Below are 24,162 nucleotides of genomic sequence, written 5' to 3'. Positions count from 1 at the left end.
TTTCCCCCTGTTTTCTTATAGAATTTTGTGTTTAGGCCTTATATTTAGGTGTTTTATCAATTTTGAATTGATTTTTATGTATAGTATGAGTCTAATTTCATTCTTTTGCATGTGGGAATTTTCCAAGCTTCATTTGTTAGAGATTATCATTTTCCTCATTGTGTCCTCTTGCTGCCTTTGTCAAAAATTAGTTGGCAGTATATGTTTGATTTCTTTCTGGGTTCTCTATTCTGTTGCATTGGTCTATCTTTCTGTTTCTATGCAGGAATGGTTATGCTGTTCTCAGAACAGTGTGTCTTGATTATTTTAGCTTTATAATTTTAAAGCAGGAATTGTGATGCCTCCAACTTTGTTTTTCTTTCTCATTATTGCTATGACTATTTGGGGTGTGTGTGTGTGTGTGTGTGTGTGTGTATGTGTGTGATTCCATATGAATTTTAGGATTTTTTTTTTACTTCTGTGAACAGTGTCCCTTTGGAGTTTTGATAAGGATTGTACTGAATCTGTACATTGCTTTGGGTGGTATGGACATTTTAACAGTATTAATTCTTCCAATTCATGAACATTGGATATCTTTCCATTTATTTATGTTGTCTTTAATTACTTTCAACATTTTATTGTTTTCAGTGTAAAAATCTTTTATCTCCTTGGTCAAATTTATTCCTAAGTATTTGATTTTTTTGATGCTATCATAAAAGAGATTCTTTTATTGACTTGTTTTTCAGTTGGATCATTATTTTTGTATGGAAATGCTGCTGATCTTTATATGTTGATTTACATATTATTTTAAATACCCTTGGGGGGCCTAATGCAAATCTTTAAAATTTTACAAGGATTGAAATGACACAGAATATATTCTGTGAGCCCAGCATAATGAAAATGAAATCAATATCAGAAATAAAATAGAAAACCTCCAGATGTTACTAAATGAAAAAAACACTCATCCAGAGCCAGAGCTTAAAGAAATTACATTTAGTTAAAATGAATGATAGTCAAAATAAGATATATGAAAATTTGTTACAAAAATTTAGCTGTTACACAACAGCTAAACTGTGCCCGAAGTCTAATTTATAGTTCTACTTGCATATTTTAGAATAAAGATGTTTTGATATTTGATATTAAAGCTTTTTTCTCAATAATTTAGGGGAGAACAGCAAATTAAAATATTAGAAGGAAGGTTATAAAAAGAATTAGAGCCCACACACGCAAAACAGAGAACTACAACAAAGCCAAAATAGGCATTTAGAGAGAATTGACAAAATTATTGCTCTAAATCAAGTATTGTTCAATAAAAGGAAGAGAAAACAGAAAATGCTAATACCAGGAATAAATATAGGATAATATTACATTTAAGCATATGGACATCAAGAATATATTGAGGATGTAGTATGAACAGTGTTTTTAAAATGGATTTGACAATTTAGGAACTGATGGAATAAGAAATTAAGGCCTTGATTTTTTTACTCCTCATCTTTCTTTGTTTGAATTGGAAACCATACTAAGTGAGTAAATCTACTACTTGTTTCCCGAATCGTTTGTGAAGCTCAGATAAGCATTCAAGGAGCATTTAAGTAAGTGGGAACTTAAAAAAAAAGTAGTAAAAATCTCACACTGGTTTGAGATACAGGCAGAGCTGTTTACTGGAGGCCAAAGTGGGAGTTGTCAAGAGGAAAGGATGAAGTTTCTTAGAGGCAATGCCAGGCTCTCAAACTGGCAACAAGTGGATTTCTAGTGTATCCTCTAATACACTGGGCTACAACTGAAATACCAGTGTAGTTCCTGTCAGTAAATAGAGTGCATCTCATTCCTTTTATCAATTGCAGAAGCTTTCATTATATGGATCCTCCAAAATTTATTTTAAAAGTCAAACATTGATGGCCATTTGAGGTTGTTCAGATCGTCGCTATAACTCAAAATTCTGCAGCAAAGATTAGAGTGTGTCGCAGTTTTGCGGGTGTCTCCTGGAACACCTACAGAAGCTGATGGAGCAGGAAGCTTGGCCTCTGGGTATGCCTCCTGCGTAGTCTCCCTCCATCAGAACATCAGCGTAAGGGGTCCTCCCAGGTCCAAGGATAAAGTGTTACTTGTCAGTTTGCCACAACAGCATGATAGTCATCTAACTGATGTCAAAAAATGAGAAACGCTGACAGCAAGTACACTTTTTGGCAGAAGATTTGACCTTTCCAAGAGAGCTAAAGTTCAGTACAGTGTCTTATGCTAATGAGCAAAGCACCCTTCATGTAGTCGTGGCCGAGTGGTTAAGGCGATGGACTAGAAATCCATTGGGGTTTCCCCGCGCAGGTTCGAATCCTGCCGACTACGGTTCCCTTCTTGTTTGAAAGGGAGTCTCCTGATACTGCCAGCTTGAGAGTCTGGTATTGCCTCTCAGGAAGCAGCTTGCTTGTTCCAACCTGTAGGCTTTTCCTCTTTATGGACCCACTAACAATACTCCATGTCTCTGAAACAATGAGGAAAAGTCATACCAAAGACAGACAAAAACTTCTGTCCCAATCCCATGATGTTTTCCTTTGTCCTAAGAAGAGCTCAGGATGATGTTTTCCTCTTTCCTACCACAGATGCCCCTTTTTGAAGACAGCTTTCCTTACAGGGAAATAACTGCCAGGAATGTCTGTGTCTCACAGAATTATCCCCTTATTAGGGATCTTTTCCAGTCAAGCAATGCCCTGGTTTAATGTAGAAAAGAAAATTTCAGGAAATCCATGATCAAATACAAGTGAAACAACCCAGACATGGTCACCAAGATGAGAATCTAAATTGGGCATTTATAAGCAAACCGCTACACAATTAAAGATATTGAGCAAAGCATTTTTTTTCATAACCCAATAAAAACAAATGGATGACGTCAAGTGGAGTGGTTTGTCCTGGGGTCCAGGGCAGTGGTGAAGCAAGGGCGATTAGAAACGAGGTGAGGTCGTGGTTATGTTCTGATACAGGAAGAGCCCCAGCTCAGATGCAGAATCGCACTGTGATGAACAACTATGGGTTAATGTATTGACCAAAAGAATGTTAACCACAGTTGAGTACCTTCCTGGGGGAATTCCTAGGGGAATTCACACATCACTGCCTTGGCAGCTTAAGTGGAGCTTGTCCTCACCTCTCTTCTGCAAATCTTCAGAGAATTGTTGTGATTTATTTTACCTCATCCAAGAATGATTCTAATGTATTTTTATAAACAGAGTGCTGGCCCTGTTCATTGATCAAATGCCAGATCCCTTCTTTTTTTATGTGTCTCCTTAGAGCATTGTGTTTCAGAATTATTGGGGCAGTGACAGTAAACTGCTGCAAATCCTCTGCTGAGCAGTGCAGGCAGGAAGAACAAGACTTGTCTCAGTGTCCTGTGATTCAGGTTTCTAGAGGAGGAGCCTGATCAGTTCTCCACTCTCCCACATCCAGCACGCTGGCTGTTTTGATTCGGAGAAACAATCTAATAGAATTCTGGAATGTGACAGCTAATGACAAGCTTAAAGCCCTTTGTGGAAACAATTCCTAATACTAGAGTTAAGTGTTCCATCTGACATATACATACAAAAATTGAAAATATAAATTTGTTTGAAAAGATATCTTAGATGGGCGGGGAAGCAGTGGCTCTCGCCTGTAATCCCAGCACTTTGGGGGGCTGAGGTGGGCGAATCACCAGTGGTCAGGAGTTTGAGACCAGCCTGACCAACATGGTGAAACACTGTTTCTACTAAAAACACAAAAATTGGCTGGGGTGTGGTGGTGTGCACCTGTAATCTCTGCTATACAGGATGCTGAGGCAGGAGAATTGCTTGAACCCCAGATGCGGAGGATGCAGTAAGCTGAGATTGTGCCACTGCTCCAGTCTGGGCAACAGAGTGAGACTCTGTCTGAACAACTACAACAAGAGATCCTAGAGAAGAGTGTTGGTAGCATAAGTAGGATTTCTCTCCTTCTGGGTGCTTTTTTTCTGGACAAGCCCATGCAGACTCAAGTTCAGGTTCTGGGGCTCAAGCAGAGATCTTGAGCAAGGATTGATCATTCACAGAATTTTGATTTGTAGAACAGCATGTGATCTACTTTCTGAATAATGCCATCAAATTCTAGAAGGGTTTGTTTTTTCTCTTCCTACTACTAAGGAAGAGAAAAGGTGTCTTATAGACAAGAAAGTAACATCAAAAACAAGACACACTGATGGACAATGTCACAAAAACCAACAAAGCAGCAGAGAAATAAGAAAACACCGTATGGTAAGTACAGTAAATAATACTGTAGTGTATATCTCTTTTAAAAAAAATGTTCTTAATTGAAATAGAGATGAGGTCTCCCTGTGTTGCCCAGGGAGTTCTACTGTCTGGCTCCTAGGTAAAAACCTATGCTGGAAAAAGGACTTTGTATTCTGTGATTCGAGGGATAGTGGTCACTGGTTTAGTGGAAGAAAATGTCACTGTCTTACCTCCCCTAGCCCGCTTCTTGACCCTCACCCCCACACCCTAGGGAGAGCCCATACATCCCTTCAGAGCACCTTGGCCCACTTGCCCACTGGGAGGGAGACAGTAGAAAGAAGACTTTCTAATAAGCGGGATTTTTTTTTAAAACTGATATTAAACAAAGGAGTTTAATTATTCTTACCCTCAGTCTCAAAAAGAAAAACATACAAAGATCACTTTTAACATTAGTTTCAGATTACAGCGAACTTTAAATTTTCTATCTGACATACTTACAATGATCACCTTCTCTACAGGATAGGCTCTGAACTCTCTGAAATCAATATATAAATATATATGATCTAGCAAATCAAAGAAGCATTATTCTGCATAAATACAGATCAAGAATATGGAGAAGGAAAAGATTTTCTCCAACAGAAATTTAAAAACTAGAGCTTGCAACATGAGGAATACAGTTTCCTCTCCTTCAGTAATTGAACTGCCTCCTCAGACCCAGTAAGAGCCTATTGGGCCTGTGGGCAGCCACTTGACCAGCTTAGAGCTGTTCTGACAGAGAATGTAACTTAGAAGGAGGACAGAGAATGAGATGAGAAAGAATTTGGACTGAAATAATCAGCAGATTCAAGTAAGGCAGTATACTAAACTGGTTCTTCCTGTGAACAGAACATTTAGTTAGGAGCTCTGAGAAGATCATTCTTTATATAAATAGTAGAAAATACGCTGGGCACAGTGGCTCATGCCCATAATCACAGTACTTTGGGAGGCTGAGGCAGGTGGATCACCTGAGGTCAGGAATTGGAGACCAGCCTGGCCAACATGGTGAAACACCATTTCTACTAAAAATACAAAAAATTAGCCTGTAATCCCAGCTACTCGGGAAGCTGAGGCAGGAGAATCGCTTGAATCTGGGAGTCGAAGGTTGCAGTGAGCTGAGATCATGCCAGTGGACTCCAGCCTCGGCAACAAGGTGAAATTCTGTCTCAAAAAAAAAAAAAGGTAGACAATATTAAATTTTCATGGTGGGCCAGGTGTTGTGCTTAGTGCTATAGAAACAAAGGTAAATAAAACACAAGCACAGTTGCTGATCTCATGGTGATTAGTGTCTATTAGGGGGAATATTTTACAGACATAAACAAGCCCGCAGAGGCAGAGTTTACGGAAACTGCTTGTGGCCAGCAGCGTGATTGCACAAAGAAGGTGGAATACACAAATAAAAACAAAAACTGCAATTTCCAGGTGGATAAGCCTTAAGCCTTGGCAAGGTTAATTAGGGAAAAGTGTGTGTCTGCCATTTCCTAGGTACAAGATTGATGCACAGTACAAGAAGATCTTGTGTGCCTGATCACTGAAGGAGATGATTAATTCAGGCGGGCAACAACGTGCAAGAAAAGGGGAAGATGAAGTTTGCAAGGAGATCAGCAGCATGGCTCAGGTAAAGACTGGAAACTGATGTGCTTTAGGTCTGCATGTGCCTGCATTGGTCTGTGAATATCAGAAATATACTTGGACTGTGGCACTGAGCACAGCAATTTCTGATAATGCTTTTCACCTTGGTATAGTAGTGAGTGTAGCTTTGCCACTGGGGAAACAGATGCTTGGCCTCTGTCAGAGAATTTTGTAATAATTGGAGACACCTATCTCTCATATGTATGGATTTTACACATATCCCAAAACAACAAAAAGCAGTTGGCAATTCTCTCTTCCACTTCATGGCCATGAAGTTATTAGAAAAGAGATTATTTTTATTTTTTTGAGACAGTCTCTGTCACCCAGGCTGGAGTCCAGTGGTGTGATCTCGGCTCACTGCAACCTCTACCTCCTGGGTCCAAGCGATTCTCCTGCCTCAGCCTCCCAAGTAGCTGGGATTACAGGTGCACACAACCACGCCTGGCTAATTTTTGTATTTTAGTGGAGACAGGGTTTCACCATATTGGCCAGGCTGGTCTCAAACTCCTGACCTCAAGTGATCTACCTACCTCGGCCTCGCAAAGTGCTGGGATTACAGGCATTAGCCACTGCTCCTGGCCAGGAAAGAGATTTTTAAAATTCTTAAAATTTCCAAGGCACAGCCAGGCAAGGTAGTATATGTCTCTATAGATCTAACGTCTTGGAAGGCTGAGGCAAGAAGAGCACTTGAGTCTAGGAGCTGGAGGCCAGACTGGGCAAAATAGAGAAACGCCTGTCTCTTTAAAAAGAAAAATAAAAACTTCAAGCTTTATAGAAAAAAAGGTGTGAACTCTCATGTTACATGCCCTGATACGAAACAATTGGAGAAACCATTATCAAGGGGTTCACCAAAACTGTGGAAGACCATGGGGGCTGAGCAGGGAATCACCTGCCATTTGAATTCCCTTCCAGGTCAAATAATCTCATTTAACTAAAAGGTTCAAAATCATCAAACATCATCTTCAGCATGAAGCTGCTTTAAAAACTTACCTTTGAGGTTGGGTGCAGTGGCTCATGCCTGTAATCTCAGCATTTTCATTAGGCTGAGGCAGGCAGATCACATGAGGTCGAGAGTTCAAGACCAGCCTGGCTAACATGCCAAAACCCCGTCTCTACAAAAAATACAAGAATTAGCAGGGCGTGGTGGCACATGTCTATAATGTCAGCTACTTGGGAGGCTGAGGCAGGAGATTCACTTGAACCAAGGAGGGTGGATGACAGAACAAGACTGGTGACAGAACAGACTCTGGGTGACAGAACAAGACTCTGTCTCAAAAAAAAAAAAAAAGACAAAAACAAAAAATTACCTTTGAATTGTGGCCATATGATTCATTAATGTCAATCTTGTAAATTAGGAGGTCAAAGAGGCATACACACCCAAAGCTAAGATTCTAGTCAAACCAGTTCTTTGAGTTTCTTTCTCGTTTGTGAGAGAGCTCATGGGTGTTGGTTCCTCACAATACCCTTTGAGACATTAGAATGAGACATAAGCAGGTCCAGCAGAAGGGAATAAGACCCGGCTGGTTAAGGGATGATGAAAACCTCTACATAAAATTTGTTTCAGCCCTTAATGGGCGACCTCCACTGAGAAGAAGCCCTAAATTTGGGATAATTTTCCTTTCTTGTTGAGAAAAGAAGCAAAAGGGAGACAGAAGCAAATTAATGCTCTTTGTCTTAACACCGTATGAATATTCTGAATTATGTGTAATTTAAGCCCAGATGTTTTCACTGAGTGTTATCTTGTTTATTGTGCCACTTGAAAGTGATACTTGCCATTGCCAATTTATAAATATTTCATAAGCAGCATTTTATTTAGAATTTCTTGTTGCTTTGGCAAACAAAAAGATACGGGGAAAAAATAAGCTCCTAAACTGTATGAGGTAAAATTTAGGGACTGCTAAAATATATGAGGTAAAATTTTAAAAACAGGAAGAAAAAAAAACTTCAATCACACTTAGAAATTTTAACACAATATATTTCCCTCAGAAATTAATTAAAAAGCAGAAGAGGAAAGGAAAACAGTGAAGATATAAGCATTGTAAACTATTCCTGAATTTTACCTAACTTACTTGTGAAGAACACTACAATTTTTTTTTTTTTTTTTTTTTTTTACTCTGCTGCCCAGGCTGGAGTGTAGCAGCAGGATCACTGCTCACTGCAGCCTCGACCTCCCCAGGCTCAGTGATTATCCCGCCTCAACCTCCGGAGTAGCAGGGACCACAGGCGCCTGACACCACACCCAGCTCATTTTTTTTTGTAGAGACAGCTTTTCACTATGTTGCCCAGGCTGGTCTGGAACTCCTGGGCTCAAGTGATCTGCCTGCCTCAGTCTCCCAAAGTGTTGGAATTATAGGGATGAACCACCACATCCAGTGGCATTTCAACTTCTGAAGACAAATTTCTTTTTGAAGTCTACATGGAACTTCAACAACAACAACAACCACAACAAAAGAACTTTTGCCCTGCCTGTTTTAAAGTAAGTTTCCAAAATTCAAACAGTCTGAGAGATAAATACTAGGATCTAGCCACAGTATATTTTGCCAGATATCAATTAGAAATCGAAAATTGTGTTATGTTTAGAAGTTAAAAAATGTGCATATGGTTCCAAGAAAATATCTAAATGGTAATTAAAAATTATATTGAGGCCGGGCGCGGTGGCTCAAGCCTGTAATCCCAGCACTGTGGGAGGCCGAGGCGGGTGGATCACGAGGTCAAGAGATCGAGGCCATCCTGGTCAACATGGTGAAACCCCGTCTCTACTAAAAAAAAATACAAAAAATTAGCTGGGCATGGTGGCACATGCCTGTAATCCCAGCGACTCAGGAGGCTGGGGCAGGAGAATTGCCTGAACCCGGGAGGCGGAGGTTGCGGTGAGCCAAGATCGCGCCATTGCACTCCAGCCTGGGTAACAAGAGCGAAACCCTGTCTCAAAAAAAAAAAAAAAAAAAAAAAAAAAATTATATTGAAAAGAATGACATTGAAAATAATACTTATGAAAAGTGTTTCATGCAGTCCAAAATGCATTTGGATGCTTCAACTGATAAATACAGATGTAAAAATGAAACAAAAGCTGAACATCAATAATCTGAGATCCATTGGAAGAAATTAGAAATTAGTGAATTTTACCCAAAGAAGTCTTAGGGAAGGAAATAAAAAAGAAAAAGGCTGATTTAATGCAATAAAATAGAAACATAAGATGGAGATAACAAAGCCAAAATTTTGTTTGGAAAAAAACTAATAAAATTTCAAAATCCTTGGATAAACTGATTGAGTTTATCCAAGAAGGCACGAATACCTGATATCAGATACAGAAGAAGGAGAATGGCAGGTCTAACAAAAAAGAAGTTGCAGCAAGACAAGAAGTGAGGATGAGCTCCACCAAGCTTCCAAGGCAGTGATAGAATTCCTCTAGGAATTCCTTAAGACATACTCAACTGTGGCTAGCGTTCCACTGGCCAATGCGTTGTTTAACCCATTGCTGTTAACCACACAATGTGATTCTGCTCCTGAGCTGATTATCTTCCCGTGCTCTGAATATAGCCACAGCCTCACTTGGTTGTTAGTCCCTCTTGCCTCGCCGTCATCCTGGACACCTGGACGAGCCAGTCTGGCTTGACGTCGTCCATTCGTTTTTATACAATTTCAAGGAAAATTGCTTTACTTAATATATTTAATTGCTTAGTTGTTTGCTTGATAATGCCCAAGTTTTTCCCATCTTGGCAACCATATCTGAGTCTTTGCTTTTAGTCGTATTTGACCCTGGATTTCCTGGAATTTCCTTTTCTGTATGAATTGAGGACATTTACTTGACTGAAGCAGATCCCTAACAAGGGAACAATTTTGTGAGACACAAACACTCCTACCAACTTTTTTGTTTCTAGGAAAGCTACCTTCAGTAGAGAGCACTGATTGCAGGAAACACGGTAGCATCACCTTTATTCTTCTTGGGGGTAAAACACCAATAGGACTCTGGTTGAATTACTGTTTTGTTTTGTTTTTTTTTTTTTTTTTTTTTTTAAAAATTCACATTTTTTCCTCGTTTCAGGAAGGTGGCAAAGCATTTTTAGTGGGCATATAAGAGAAAAAGTCTGATCAGTTTGGAACTGGCTGTTCTTGGGAGAACCGCACAGCATCGTAGTCGGCAGGATTTGAACCTGCGCGGGGAAACCCCAATGGATTTCTAGTCCATCGCCTTAACCACTCGGCCACGACTACATAAAGGATCCTTTGCTTATTAGTGTAAGTCACTGTACTGAATTTAGCTCTCTTGGAAAGGTCAAATTTTCTGCCAGACATTGTATTTGCTGTCAATGTTTCTTATTCTTTGGCATTAGTTAGATGCTGCTGTTGCAAACTGACAAGTAACACTTATCCTCAGAACTGGGAGGACCCCTTAATCTGACGTTCTAACAGAAGGAGACTAAGCAGGACGCATTCCCGGAGATCAAGCTTCCTGCTCCTTCATGGGTTGGGGATGCAGGAGACACCTGCAACAACTGCGACGCGCTCTAACATTCAAAGCGAAATTTTGTGTTATAGCTACGATTTGAACAACCTCAAATGGTCATCAATGTTTGACCTTTAAAATAAATTCTGGAAGATCCATAGAATGGAAGCTTCTGCAACTGATAAAAGTAATAAGGTGCATTTCTATAATGCTGATGTAAAATGTACTCCAGGATATACTTTTAGCAAAATAATGTTAGTCACTAACATGTATATAAGACCTCACATTTTGCAAAATACTCGCATTTATATGTCTGGCCTCATTTAGTCTTCACATCACAAAGGAGGAAATTGAAGGGCTAAGTATGCAAACCTACACAGTACCTGAGATCAGTATCAATATATATATTTGAGACGCTGGCTCTGTCGACCATGCTGGAGTGCAATGGTGCAATCTGGCTCACTGCAACCTCCGCCTCCCGCAGTAGCCTGGATATCTTAGATGATGTTCACTGCTCTTTGCTCATGGACGCTATTTGTGCCTTCAGCATTATTTCCAAGTGCCCTACAGAAGCCAAACCAACAAGATGGTTAAACGTGAATGGTTAAGCATGTTTCTCAGGTAGCCGTTCATGAAACTAAACGGTAAGCAGCCTATGTCAACAGTAAGCCTTAAAAGGCCAAGGCAATTGCCATCGAATATTTGTCAGTAAGCCGGACTGACATTTCTCCATGTACCAAGATGTTGCTTTTTAAGGAAGAGCACTCCACAAGCATGAAATATGCTGCTGGAGCGGGGGGAATTGATCAGCTGAGCCTGGTGTTAACCATTTTGTAGTATCTGAAGCAAGAATCAGCCTTATTGAGCTAGATTTATCCTGACATTTTCGTGTTTTTATCTTTTTACTCTTTTCTGTGCTAGACTCTCCCTAAGATTTTTGGAAACCTGTGTTCTGAGTTCTTCCTTTCCCCCGGGCTCGGGTGGCTGAAGCCTTTGGGTCTTGGGAGTGGTCTCTTATCCTTCACCAGAACTGACACCAATCATATTTGCCTGAAGAGTCGGAGACCTCTCCAGAGTCATCTTTTCCAGTTAGGACAGAAACGAGACCCCTCCTGAGCTCGCACGCCCGCGCCAGTCGGGTTTTAGCAGTTCCTTTGAAAGAGTAAGTCTGTTGAGTGTCATCGAAGAGGTTCCTGATTTAGATTTTAACTGCACGTAAACGCAGGTGACCCCACTCTCGTACCTTCCCTTCATTCCCGTTCCTTCTCCCATTGGGGCATTTACAGGCTTGAGGTTGCTTGGACTTACAATTCAATAATCCCTTTCTGGGGGTTCGTGAGAATTAGGTGCGCACGGGGTGTCCGCGGATATCAGCGGTTCGTGGGCCAGCTCCAGCGCGCGGGAACTTTGCGTCGCTCGTCTAGGAGTCCTGTAGTGAATTGCAATACTGTGCGCCATGTGCTGGTTCTCGATGTGCCCTCAATGAGCTCTTTGATTCGTGAGCGGAGGCCTGGACGAGGCTGATGCCCAACCGAGTCCCAGCGCTCTACGCATCCATTATAAGTTCACACCAGCCGCGGATGTTTCTACAGCTAGGTAGTCGTGGCCGAGTGGTTAAGGCGATGGACTTGAAATCCATTGGGGTTTCCCCGCGCAGGTTCGAATCCTGCCGACTACGGTTTTACCAGGTACGGTTGCCCGCCTTTCCTTAGCTTTCCTCAGCCAATTTAACCAAAACGAATCCAAATTTCTGCACTTCGGTTGCTGCTCTCCTATGCAATCCTCCCACTGCATATTCTCATAATGTCCTCTTTACTCAGTGTATTGGAGACTACCTTCTGTTGCAGTTACTTCAAAACTGATATAAATTCCTCTGATCACAGCCAGCAAGAAACCATTCTTACATCGCGTCCTGTCAGACTTCAGCCTCTCCTGCACTAGATAGCATCCTAACTACTGTCAATTCAGAAGTCAGGATTCACCAAAGATTTACAGCTATCAGGTAATTTTCATTAAATACTTAGTATGTTCCAAGATAGGAGTTAAGAACCAACTGTATATTTTTATCTGCATTTTACAGATGAAGAAACTACCCAATGCTGCACAATGAAATGGTATTATAACTGAGGACTTCCAGATGGGGTTGTGAACTCAAGTTTTATAAATTCTGCTGGGGGCACCCCCCAAATTATCAAATTGTCAGCAGGTTCAGGGTTAGACTTGTTAGTATCCAAAAATGATAAACTGCAGGTCCTATTTTTCAAGTACTTACATCACCATCAAGGTCTTTACATGTCTTATAATTTGTAAATCCTCATAACATACTCATTATACAGACTGGAAGGTCCATAGGCGTGTGCGTATATATATATATATATCCAAGGTCTCACAGCGAGAGGGCAGTACATTGACTTGAACATCTCTTGATTTTGGCTCCAAGACCCCGGCATACAACCCGTGTCTCGGTCTTCTGCCTCTCCTGGGAATTAACACCACCGCCACCTGCCTCTATCATTCAGAGTTGGTTCACTGTTCTGACTTTATCCTCTCTCTCTTGGTGATGGGGCCACAATGTGGTATGATTTAAGCCGCTGGATTTAGCCTGGGGTGGGATTGTGCTGCCCACGTGGTGTTTGACGCTTGAGTTATCTTTGATGCAGGGAGTACCTCTCATCAGTCCACGGGAGTTTGCCTGTTTTTGAGCAGTGTGTTTCTTAACAGAGCTTGCCAACACTTTAGACAATTTCAGCAACTGAACACTAGAGCCTGATGGCAAAAAATACTTTTCAATCAATAGGATTCGCATGCACAGTACAAGACTGATTTGAGAGAAAGATAAAAGACTATCTTGGCCCCAGAAATGGAAAGAAATTGTAGTTATGCTACATATATTAGAAGTGTAAGTGAGGTAAAAACAACGACAAAAAACAAAAAACAAAAAAACTCTACAAAGCAAAAAATTACAAATTTGCCCAAATTTTGCATTAGTAGTGATTACAATCTTAGCTCTGCTGCATAAAGACCCAAGAGCAAATTCATTTTATCAGCAATTGCTACTTCCCCCATCATGTTCAGGGGACGAAAGTGTTTCTGTGGACTTCACAAATTATTGAAAGAAACAATTCCTTGAGGACGGGCGGGATGGCTCACACCTGTAGTCCCAGGACTTTGGGAGGTGGAGGCGGAAGGAAAGCCTGATCCCGGGAGTTTGAGACCTTCCTGGGCAAAATGGCGAAAACCCTGTCTCCACCAAAAAGAAAAATAATAAATAAATAAACAAACAAATAAGTAAATAAAATTAGCCGCCCGTGGTGGCGCGCACCTGTAGTGCCAGCTACCTGGGATCACCTGAGCCTGGGGAGGTCGAGGCTGTAGTGAGCTGTGATCACCGAAAGTGGATTCTATTCCACTTCCTCACCCAGAGGCAGATTTATCAGGACTTGCATCGCGTCTCGGCCTTTTGACTGATATCAAGTTTGTAATATGGGGACTTGCAGGAATTCACGGAAGATATCAGGCCCTACATTGATTTTGGTCATTTATATAGAGAGCGTTTTCCCTGGGGTGGACAAAAGGTAAAAACACCATCAAACAGGTTCCACCGAGACTTGAACTCGGATCGCTGGATTCAGAGTCCAGAGTGCTAACCATTACACCATGGAACCCCCATGGAACCCCCCTTGATTGTGTTTTCCCCACAGTTGCTTATGCTGGGTTATAGGCATTCTACTGAGGGCATTTAGTTTATCAAAGCCAAAATTCTTAGTTTATGCCCACTCATAGCGCCCTTTCAAAGAAAACCCTGGGGATCTATTTATTTATTTTGGCCCATTACATTGATCCATAAAGTCTCCCTTCCGCCCAACCTCCAATTAACTCAGAAACTTGGTGGTCCTGAGACTTGCTTTCTTCATTAAGAAAAATTGAGCGATTTTAATACTTGCCGGAACTGGACCGAACTTCTTCTATTCTTGTGCAATTTAATGCTTAAATGCTAAATTAAGTGGGTGCTTTCCCATAAAAACGTGGAAACTAAGTTTTAGAGAACTCATGTCTTATCTGCAACTCTGCTCAATTTCAGACACTGGATATTTTTCTCCACATAGGTTAGTTATCAGGTGTGTTGCCTCTAGGAAAAAACCTTTAATATCTTGATTCCAGGGAATTCACAAAATTATTGAAGGTTCTGTGCAATCGACTGAGAATTATTTATATTTGGCCTTCTCTCTATTATTTAAACTAGTTGTAACACGAAAAAAATTACTCAAGTGAAATTAAGCACAAAGCTGCTAAAGAAATATGTCTTTAGATTGAGGCTGCGTGATTCACTAACCTCAGTATTGTAAATTAGGAGGCAAATGTGCACCCATGCATGAAGCTATAATTCTAGTCAAGCCAGTTCCCGGTGTCTCCCTGGTTTCGGAGGGGTTATGATGATACAGTTTTGGGAGACTATAGACACAGCCATTTCTAGCTAGGTCAGGTGGAGTCAGCTAGGTTAGCAACCAGGCTCATTTTAAAGTAGAGGTTGATTGGAGCCTCTGCTGCAGCTTCTCCTCGGCTTTTACCCAGAATTTCTCATGAGAGAAATTGTATTTCAATTATATTTTCTTATTTCTTTTGAGGAAGGAAAAATGTAAAAGTACGTCTAAGTAAAAGTATTTAAGTCCCAGTGAATATTGTAAGGCTGTGTAAATTAAACCCAGATATTTTCTCCTAGGCTTTTCTTGTTGCAGATATCCACTTGTAGGTAGTGCCTGGTATTTCTAAATTACAGCTGTTATATAAGCCATACTCTATCTATAATTTCTTGCTTCTAGGACATAAAGAGATGGAGGAAAAAAACTCCAAGATTTCATGGAAGTAAACAGGGAAAGAGATAAACCCACAATTATAGTGTAATATTTTAGCATAATATACCTCTCTGAAAAACTAATAAAAACATAAATAGAAAAATAACTGTAGAGTAAAGTAATGCAATTCATATAACTTACATATATACAAAACAGTACATATATCGACTTCAGGATTCAAACATTTTTCAAACACACATCTAATTATCTGAAATTTGACATTTTACCAGACCATAAAGCAATGCTCCAAAAATAGAACAGGGTAAGATACATGCTGTTTTTCACAGCATTACAATTATACCAGAAATCAAAACATGAAAATTAAAAATTGTGTTTATTTGCAAAATGATAAAAACACTTACAAATAATTCATGGTTTAAAGAAATAACCATCAAAATTATAAACTATTTTGAAAGAAATGATGATACAAATAGTACATATCAAAACATGTAGTATGCAGCTAGAAATGAGCTAAGAAAGAAATCCTTAAATACTATAGTATATAAATTAAATAAATAAGATTAGTGATCTAAACATCCATTACGTGAGATTAGTGACCAATCAGTAATTTACTCCCAAAAGAACTTTAGGGAAAGAAATAATGAGGCAAAGAGCAGATATTAATGCGATTGAAACTAAATACGAAACAGAGATGATCAACAAAGTCAATTAAGTGGCAACCTTTTTTGAATTTTATTGTGATAAAATATACAAAACGTAAAAGTTACCACTTTGACCATTTGTAAATGTACAGTTAAGTGGCATTACCTGTGTTGCGTTGTTGTGCGACCATCCCTACCATGTGTCTCCAGAACTTTTTACATCTTCCCTGTGCCCATTAACCAGTAAGTCCCCATTTCCCCTGCATTTTAGTAAAAATACTATCAGGTTTTTGTAAAGAGATTGATAAATTCATTAAAAAATAATATGAAAAAGGACCAAAGTAGCCCAACTCATCTTGAAAAAGGAAAGCAAAGTTAGAAGACTTACTTTACCAAACAGAAAGATAGAAAAGTCATATAATTTTAAAAACATGACATTGCCCCAGGATAAACAATAGCACTACATAGAATACAGTCTTTGAATAAATTGTGAATATTTATAGGAAAAAAAGTAATCAGATGATTACTCACAAGGAAAAAAATTAAATTTTCCTCTTTCACATTATCCACAAAGCCAATTCCAGATAGACTGTAGATCTCAATATCAAAGTAAACAAAGCTTGTAGACTACAACGTCGCAGGACATCTTTATGACTTTGACCCAGGGAAATATATTCTAAACTTGGTGCTAAAAGCATTATACATAAAGGGCAATTGTTCCCGTCTAGATATTCAAGTCCTTCAGTTCTGAGAATTTTTCTTATATTTCTTGATAAAATTATCCTCCATTTTTCCTTTGTCCTGCTGGAACTCCTGAATCTCTAGGTTGTTCAATTTTCTTTCCACTACTATTTTCCATCTTTGATGTTTTTCTATTGTTTTTGAAGTAATTCTAAACTGTATCTTCCAAATTTTCCATTAAACGTTTTTCTTTTCCCCTGCTATTTTATTCTTTATTTCTGGGAGATCTTATCTCCTTATTATCATTAAAGAAATAGTATCCCAAGTTCCCATTTCCAGGTGAGATGAAGTGATGAAGAGTGTTTTATCTCTTTTCTCCTATCAAATACAAATCAGTTATGGGCAGAATCCATGAACTATTTGAACACTGATAACAAAAGAGCAAACGAGTACAAGGATGGAAAAAGAGCACCGGAATTATCCTATGTATTCTCCCCAAATTGATTATATATGTAGTGTAATTACTATCAAAATTCCAGTAGAATTTTTTGGAGATAGAGAAAAGCTGATTCTAAAATTTATATGGATAGACAAAAGAACTAGAATAGCTAAATCAATTTTGAAAAAAATGCAATGAATAATTACATTACCTGATTTTAACATTTACTGTAAATTTCAGTAATCAAGATAGTAACATACTGGCGGAAAGATAAACATGTAGATCAATTGATCAGAATAGAGAGTCTACTAATAAACTTACACAAATATGGCTAATTGGTTTTTGATGAAGTTAGGAATAAAATCAATGAAGAAATTATAATTGTTCAACAAATAATATTGGGACAATGGGCTATCCATATGCAAAGGAAAGAAGCAGAAAAGAGAAAAAGGGAGAAGGAAAGGAAGAAAAAACCGTAAGGAAGGCATGGATGGAAGAAGTAGAAGGAAAAGTGGAAGGAAGAAAAGAAATCTTAACATAAATCTCACAAGTTATACAAACATTAAAAATTTATCATATATGCAAATGTACACATGAAAGTATAAAACTGTTAAAAGAAAACATAACAGAAAATCCAAAATGACCTTGAGTTGAGTGATGAGTTCCTAGATATGGCACTTTCCTAAAAAGGGGAAAAAGAATACAGTGGACTTAATCAACTTTTAACATGTTTGCTCTGCGAAAGACAATGTTAGGACACTGATAAAAAGAAAGACTGGCAGAAAATAGTTGTAGGTCACTCATCTGATCGAGGAATTGTATCTTGGATATATAAAGAATCCTCAGAACCCAACAGTAAGAAAACAACCCAATAAAAATTGGGCAAAGGTAATACAAAAAATTAGCTGGGCGTGGTGGCACACTCCTGTAATCCCAGCTACTCAAGAGGCTGAGGCAGGAGAATCTCTTGAACCCAGGAGGCAGAGGTTGTGGTGAGCCGAGATGGCACCACTGCATTCCACCCTGAGCGACAGAGCCAGACTCTGTCTCAAAATAAATAAATAAATAAAATAAAAAGGCAAAGGCATAAACACTTTACCAAAAATAGTACAAGCACACAGAAAGATGTTTGACATTATTAGCCATTATGAAATCCAATTTGTTTTTTTCACAATTACCCCAAACTGGAAACAAATGTCACACAACACAAATGTCCTTCAATGAGTAGATGAACTGTGGTACATCCGTGCAACAGAATTCTATTCAAGAGCAAAAAAGGAATGAAAGTTTGATATATGCAACAACGTGGGTAAATCTTACTTCTAAGTAAAATAAGCTAATCTAAAAGTTATATACTGTGTGATTCAATTTCTATGACATTTTCAAAAAGGCCAAAATATACAAATGGAAAGTGTATTCATGATTGTCAGCTGCTCCGTGTGACTATAAAGGAACAGTGACTATAAATATCTATTAGGATGTGACTATAAAGGAACAGTGTTAGGGAGGCTTATGGATCGATAGAACTGGTGTATATCCTGATACGCTCATGGCTAGATGTATATACATATATGCTTTTTAAAATAAAGTCAATTTTACTTAATAAATTAAAAAAATACAGATAGTTCCCATTTTGTGGCATAGACTTCATATACTCCAGGGTTTCTCTGAGAAACATTTTCACCGAATTCTTTTCTTGAAAGAGCTTAATTTGAGCAGCGTTTGGGGGAAGAGAAAACCCAGTGAGAACCTTGGAGAACGACCGCTTGACACTGAAGGTGGAATACTGAGGTTACTAGTTCGTTTACTTTGGGCAGCTCAGTAACATTTTGACGGCAAACACACACACGTAGTATTAGAGCGGGGCGGAAGATGATATAAGTGCTCTTGTACTTTCCGGTTTACATTAATCTGACCCTAGTTTAGGGCAAAACTTCAACCGTAGTCGGCAGGATTCGAACCTGCGCGGGGAGACCCCAATGGATTTCTAGTCCATCGCCTTAACCACTCGGCCACGACTACCGACATGGTAACATGACGGCAGATATGATGGAACTTTCCGCAAACAGTAAAGGAAATTGCTCCAGCTGGTCCGGACGAGGCGGTAGTCAGTAGTCCCGATAATTGAGAGCACTAAGATGGGAGTATCCATCGCAGAAGCGTCTTTATTTTGAACACACCGGGTCAATTTAACAACCAGCTCCCTTGACGAATTTGGCTCTGTGCTGGCTGCCGGAGTCCTCGAAACTGAAAACAAATTGACTCACCGCGGAGGTGGAGCCAGGCCTTAATCCTACTTTTAATCCTGGGACCTTCTGCTAGAACTTTCAGGAGCCCAGCCTCCTCGCTGATTGACCCTGCTGCTTAATGGATTTCAGGGAAGGAAATGCTCTCTCAGAGGAACGATACAGAAAACCTCTGGATTTTCTCACTTGGTGTCCCTAAGACCCTAAATTTAAACCTAAAATATTCATCTCATTGTGTTTGGGAAATTGTTTTGCAAATGTCAGTGCGCTTTCACTTTCCAGACGGGTTTAGAAGAAATTTGCAAGAAGACCGGCCGGTGAGTTCTTTTCCTGTGAAATCCTAGAGCCTAATAGATCCTAGTTTCTTTCTAAAAAATTGATTACTTGGTTTAATTTTGCGACCAATGCAATGCTTGAGCAAACCAAATTTAACCAATATAGCATATTTCCATTCCAGTTCTCCTTTTTACGTTTGTAACTCACCAGTTCCTTTAGCAGAGTGTTCAAATGCTCTATAGAAACCAAACCAAACAAACAAACAAAAAAACGATAAATGTGGATACTAGATCCCAAAATGCATAGATGTACAGGTCCCACTTTATGGTCAGAAAAATGTTAATGGCCAAAATGAATTTGATGCCTCTTAAGAAAGCTGAGCTAACTGCTTGATTTTAATATATTTAACCAGAAGTACCAAAGTGCTTTTTATATAGCATTCTATTTAATTCATATATCACTGAGAAAGTTTTTCTTTTTTCCAGAAAACCAAATCTTTTCCAAGATCAAATAATTTCCTTTTATCTGTACCCAGAGAAGGTTAACTATCTCATGATTGATAAACAGAATAAATGTGGTCAACGGAAAGTAAGAATGCACCACACTTACTTTCTATATATAGATCTTTATGTAGAACCAGAGCTTACTAATGTGTTTTTCAATTGGCCATCTTTGGAAAAAGTCCAGTCATTGGCTTTAAAAGATTGTATATTTTAAATCTTTATTTTCTGCCTGTCCCTTTAGGACCATTTTTGGAGTAGACTTCTGTCATGTGGGTTCCTGAAAAGTTATTTGAAAGTTGCAATTTTTTGTTATGAATAAGAAGTTTATAAAAGAGTATTTATCAATGTATATATGCAAAATAATGTTTAAAGTTCGATTAAATATTCTCAGGTGAGGAGGGCAAAGAAGCCTTCATGAATTCTACAAACCTCTAAATGCTTATTAGAGGCAACATGCTCGTTAGAGGAATTATTTCAGTAACAAATTCAAAGAGCATATGATTGTGAAGGTTACTGAACAAGACAGTTGATGAAACCAAGGACTACTTAATGAAAAGATTCAATGACATCTATATTTAGAGAATTCCTCTTTCTTGTGTCAATATGTAAAATAAATGTTAATTAGAAAAACTTGGGTAATGATAGCTGACTCACACTGGGGGTGGGGAGGGGAGGAGAAAGAATGCTCACAATCTCACCTCCCCCAAACCAGCACTAGTAGCACATCAGTGTATCTCTTTTCCTCCTCTTCCCATATTTTGAATGCAAAAAAAAAAAAGGTGTAAATAGTTGAAGTTATATAAAGTGTGCCAACATTCTTCAGCCAAAAATATTCAGAAATACACCTATAGTTGAAGAAATTAGGATTATTATTCCTTACAGCAAGCAAGAACACACAACATAAGAAAGTGTAGGGCATCTTGGTAAGAGTATTAGAAAGTATTAATACTTATAGGATCTACACATCTTGTGTTAGGTGATTTTAGGGGAAGTTTTAAAGAAACAGATTTGCTCTTGGTTAGATGCTATCTGAAAGCAGGGGTAATTCTGTAATTAGATAACAGAACTTATCTAGAAGGAGTAAAAATTGAGCTAGATTAGCATCTTGGAAAACCTGTTCTCTGGGACTGTGCTTTTTCTTTTTTAAATTTATTTATTGTTATTTTTATTATATTTTTTATTTTTTGGTGCTGTGACTTGGATGACAGTGCTTTTTCTTTTGGCTCCTGTGTCCTCGGACATTACTCCCTTGGAAAGAGACCTCCTTGCAACACAAATTCCTCCTTCATTTTTCTGAAGGGGAGACAGTCCCAGAATCCTCTTTTCTCAGGCTCCTGGTCAGCTCTTTACCGATTCTGCCGGCTTTCTTGATCAAATGCACTTTTGGTGTTTTTTTTTTTTTTTTTTTTTTTTGGTCTGTTTGTTTTTTGAGATGAAGTCTCGCTCTGTCGTCCAGGCTGGAGTGGGCAATGGGGCGATCTCAGCTCACTGCAACTTCCGCCTCCCAGGTTCAAGTGATTCTTGTGCCTCAGCCTTCTGAGTAGCTGGAATCACAGGCGCGCACCATCACGCTCAGCTAATTTTTGTTTTATAGAGATGGGGTTTCATCATGTTGGGCAGGCTGGTCTTGAACTCCTGATCTCAAATTATCCACCCACTTCGGTCTCCCAAAGTGCTTTGATTACAGGCCTGAGCCATCTTGTGGGGCCTCAACTGGACTTTTGAATACGTAGTAATCCTTTGAGCTGGGGGAAAAAGCCAGCCAGGTTAATGCCATTAAAAGAGTCATAATCCCAAAGATGATTATAAATGAGGATCAAACCACATTTAATTGAAAAGAAATTGGATTTTTAAAAATCTACAAGCAAAACTGAATCCACTTAAAAATTAGATGGCTCAAATTTCATAGTAGTAAGAATTATGTTAAATGCCTCCATTCTGCATTGTAGAGACCCCAGTGGGAAATTCTTTGACGTAATGTGTACCCTCCCTACCTCCTCCATCACGTTGAAGAATGAGAGCCTTTTTGTGGGCTTCATGAAAGACTCAGTAAAAAGAAAAAGTAGATTCAGAGGCTTATTGACTGGGTTTCAATTCTGGAGAAAGAAGGGTGGGAGACACGTTCCTGGTGGGAGGGAAGAGATGAAACATCCACAGTCACAGAAGCTCGCAGTGCCAACTGCTCTTGCTCAGCTAGTGTCCCTCGACAATCTCTCTCCTCTCCTCTCCTCTTCTCTCTCTCTCTCTCCTCTCTATCTCTCTCTCTCTCTCTCTCTCTCTCTCTCTCTCTCTCTCTCTGTGTCCCTCTCTTTCTCTTTTCCTCTCCTTCTCCCTCTCTTCTATTGTCGGTCAAGGGCATCTTCAATAGAAGCTTATGAGATGCTGGTTTTTGAGACTATATTAGGATATCCCCCTGTGAGATGATCGCCCAATCTAGATGATTCTACAAAATTTTGTTTATTAACTTCTGGAAGTCAGATGGACTGTGAAACAAGCAAACTAACCTTTCAGACTGGCCATGATATACCAACATTTGTATTATTCCTGATGATAATTAAAGTGGCTGGGGCAAGAACCATGCGTGCGACCTTTAGTTAAAAGAGCTTGGTGATCTAAGATAATGAGTTAAGTTCTCTAACTTTTATCGTTGTTTACGTATCTTGGCAAAGGTAGTGCTTCCAAGTCTATTCTTTTCAGGAAAACTAGTGCCTTTGGAGGGAAAGAGAAGGATCTGATAAATCATTCTCCAGAATGATGTAGATAGTCTTTTGGGTGGGTGGGGGGCGCTCAGAAAGTAAGCTGTTGTCGGGGAGGGTGGGAGAACAAGAAACAATTTGACTACACAACAGTATGTGGGAGGGATACTGAGGAGAATGAGGCCTAGGGAAACAGAACAAACTTGAAAGTCAAGCAGCTGGTAGGGAATGAGTCTGAATTGCACCTATGTATATCCAGCAGTCAACCACCACCCCCCTTTTCCATGATTCTACTCTGCCTTCTAATAGTAGTTTATGCATATTTTATACTATCTATAGTATTTTACTGCAGAACCAAGTATTACAGACAAATAAAACAAACAAAAATCACCTTTTGATTGCCCACACATAAAATAGTCTGTAGTAAATGACTGACCATTAGTGTTTAGAATGCTTGGATTCTCTCCAGTAAAAAAATAAACATCTTGAAGCTATTAAGTAGAAAGAGCTGCTATGTTACAGAATGGACAATGAACAGTGGATGAAAACTGCTTACTGCGGCCAAGTGAAAAAAGAAATCACTTACAACTCAGAAGTGTTTACCAGGCGGTTACCAAGGCAAAGAGATTTCTCCTAATTCCTATTCTCATATGTATCTCATATTCTATGTGGTATAACATGTATCACTTTACATTCCTTTTCCTTCGTCTAGAAGAAAAAAAATAAAGGGAATAAGGTATGAGTTGGAGGGAAGAGGAAGTGTAGGTGGTGAAGAAAACTGAAGGAAGACTTCTTTGGGGTACTCGAGGAGGCAGCGGCACTCAAAAGGAGTGTAGGTTGATGCTCAGCTCACCTGCCGTGGGCGCCGGTTAAAATGCCGAGAGGACTGCACAAGGGACCTTAAGCGTTTGTCACGGGCACCCTCTCTATTTATCTTCATTTTAAAATTAATTTGTAGAAGGAGAAACAAGTCAGCAGCGCGGTCAAGTGGCTGGAGGATTTCCGCAGCCGGAGCTGCCGGTACACCTGCCTCCCATCCTCTGGATCCTTAGGCTCCCAGAAGTCTCTTCAAGGAACTGAGGGACCCACGGGCAGTGGGTTCGTGGCGGAAACGGAGCTCGGAGAAAGCGACGCCGGCCGGGAGGGGCGGGCAGTGGGAAGCGAGTGTGCCCCGAAACCCGCGCTCCGGGACCGGCCTGCAGGCTCCAGCGAGGCGAGAGTTTTCCCGCAGCTCAACCTTCAGCTCCGGTTTAAAATTCCTCTCTGCGTTGCGTTTTCGCCAACAGTTCAGAGCTCGTATTTTGTTTTGCTTTGCTTCCTACAAGTTTCAGAATTAATTACAGGATTTTCTTTCTAGATGCGACATAAGGTTGAGAGGTCATCGGGCCAGAGAAGGTTCTCCCGGTGTTGTTAGCTAGAGGATGGGGACGAATAAATGGCCTTCAGGCCCTTCACCCGGGACTCGGCCTCCGCGTGGGGGCCTGGGTTCTAACCCTTCCGTGACGGCGGCATTTGTTTCTCCGCGTGGGGGCCTGGGTTCTAATGC

At 39.7% G+C, this 24,162-nt stretch overlaps 5 non-coding genes across 5 annotated transcripts; 2 read left to right on the top strand and 3 right to left on the bottom strand.

Annotated features, from left to right (window-relative positions):
* Positions 1-2,240: 2,240 nt before the first annotated feature.
* TRNAS-AGA lies at positions 2,241-2,322 on the top strand. Its single transcript has one exon. It is a non-coding gene; the product is annotated as a tRNA-Ser (tRNA).
* Positions 2,323-10,006: 7,684 nt separating this feature from the next.
* On the bottom strand, positions 10,007-10,088 carry TRNAS-AGA. The gene has a single exon. It is a non-coding gene; the product is annotated as a tRNA-Ser (tRNA).
* Positions 10,089-11,916: 1,828 nt separating this feature from the next.
* Positions 11,917-11,998, top strand: TRNAS-UGA. Its single transcript has one exon. It is a non-coding gene; the product is annotated as a tRNA-Ser (tRNA).
* A 1,915-nt stretch (positions 11,999-13,913) lies between these two features.
* On the bottom strand, positions 13,914-13,985 carry TRNAQ-CUG. Its single transcript has one exon. It is a non-coding gene; the product is annotated as a tRNA-Gln (tRNA).
* A 4,850-nt stretch (positions 13,986-18,835) lies between these two features.
* TRNAS-AGA lies at positions 18,836-18,917 on the bottom strand. Its single transcript has one exon. It is a non-coding gene; the product is annotated as a tRNA-Ser (tRNA).
* Positions 18,918-24,162: the final 5,245 nt, after the last annotated feature.

This window comes from Sapajus apella, unplaced genomic scaffold (genome assembly GCF_009761245.1).
Source record: "Sapajus apella isolate SASKATOON/1434 unplaced genomic scaffold, GSC_monkey_1.0 scaffold873, whole genome shotgun sequence".
Taxonomy (NCBI): domain Eukaryota; kingdom Metazoa; phylum Chordata; class Mammalia; order Primates; family Cebidae; genus Sapajus; species Sapajus apella.
Note: the sequence above shows the minus strand (reverse complement) of the source record. Positions and strands in the feature narration are given on the sequence as shown.